Here is a 1,979-nt window from a genome sequence, read left to right as displayed (position 1 = left end):
GCTCTCGTCGGAGTAGAAGAGCGAGCAGATGTGGCAGAAGAAGCCGGCCTTGGGGAGGAGGAAATCCAGACCTGGGGGGCACAGCGGAGGGCTGAGGGCCGCGCCTGGACTGTGGGCTGTGGGGAACGGCACTTGGGGGGCAGCCACGGCCGCTGTGGGGCAGCGGTTCTGCGCCTCACCGCCCTCACGTAGGGCAGAGGATGGAGAGGGATGCGAAGACCCACAGCGCTCATTGAGGTCCAACCCCGGCTGTGTGCGGGGACACCATGGGACACACAGGGACACTCACATCCCCCATAGGGACACATAGGGACACTCACATCCCCCATAGGGACACAGAGACCCATAGATCCCCCCCATAGGGACACATAGGGACACTCACATCCCCCATAGGGACACATGGATCCCCACAGAGACTCATAGAGACCCCATAGATCCCCCATGGGGACCCCAGAGGGACACATAAATCCCCATAGAGACTCAGAGACGCATAGGGACCCCATAGATCTCCCATGGGGACCCCACAGGACACATAAATCCCCATAGAGACTCATAGAGACCCATAGGGACCCATAGATCCCCCACAGGGACACAGAGAGACCCATAGGATCATAGGATGGCCCTGGCTTGCAAAGGCCCACAGCGCTCATTGAGTTCCACCCCCGGCTGTGTGCGGGGACACCAAGGGACACATAGGGACACTCACATCCCCCATAGGGACACAGAGACCCATAGATCCCCCCCATAGGGACACATAGGGACACTCACATCCCCCATAGGGACACAGAGACCCATAGATCCCCCCCATAGGGACACATAGGGACACTCACATCCCCCATAGGGACACAGAGACCCATAGATCCCCCCCATAGGGACACATAGGGACACTCACATCCCCCATAGGGACACAGAGACCCATAGATCCCCCCCATAGGGACACATAGGGACACTCACATCCCCCATAGGGACACATAGGGACACTCACATCCCCCATAGGGACACATAAGGGCCCCCATAGGGACCCACACATCCCCCATAGGGACACAAATATCCCCACAGTGACTCATAGAGACCCCATAGATCCCCCATGGGGACCCCACAGGGACATACAGATCACCATAGAGACTCATAGAGACCCATAGGGACCCCATAGAAATCCCATGGGGACCCCACAGGGACACATAAATCCCCATAGAGACCCATAGGGACCCATAGATCCCCCACAGGGACACAGAGAGACCCATAGGATCATAGGATGGAGTGGGATGCAAAGGCCCACAGTGCTCATTGAGTTCCACCCCCTGCTGTGTGCAGGGACACATAGGGACCCATAGGGACACACACATCCCCCATAGGGACCCCATAGGGACACACAGATCCCCGTAGACACATAGTGACACATAGGGACCCCATAGATCCCCCGTGGGGACCCCAGAGGGACACAAAGATCCCCATAGAGACTCATAGAGACCCATAGGGACCCCATAGATCTCCCATGGGGACCCCACAGGGACACATAAATCCCCACAGGGACACATAAATCCCCATAGAGACCCATAGGGACCCCACAGGGACACAAAGAGACCCATAGGATCATAGGATGGCCTGGCTTGCAAAGGCCCACAGTGCTCATTGAGTTCCACCCCCGGCTGTGTGCGGGGACACCATGGGACACATAGGGACACTCACATCCCCCATAGGGACGCAGAGACCCATAGATCCCCCCCATAGGGACACATAGGGACACTCACATCCCCCATAGGGACACAGAGACCCATAGATCCCCCCCATAGGGACACACAGGGACACTCACATCCCCCATAGGGACACATGGATCCCCACAGAGACTCATAGAGACCCCATAGATCCCCCATGGGGACCCCAGAGGGACACATAAATCCCCATAGAGACCCATAGGGAACCCATAGATCTCCCATGGGGACCCCAAAGGACACATAAATCCCCATAGAGACCCATAG

The sequence above is a fragment of the Gallus gallus genome, chromosome 4 (genome assembly GCF_016699485.2).
Source record: "Gallus gallus isolate bGalGal1 chromosome 4, bGalGal1.mat.broiler.GRCg7b, whole genome shotgun sequence".
NCBI classification, from domain to species: domain Eukaryota; kingdom Metazoa; phylum Chordata; class Aves; order Galliformes; family Phasianidae; genus Gallus; species Gallus gallus.
This window is presented reverse-complemented; position numbering follows the sequence as displayed.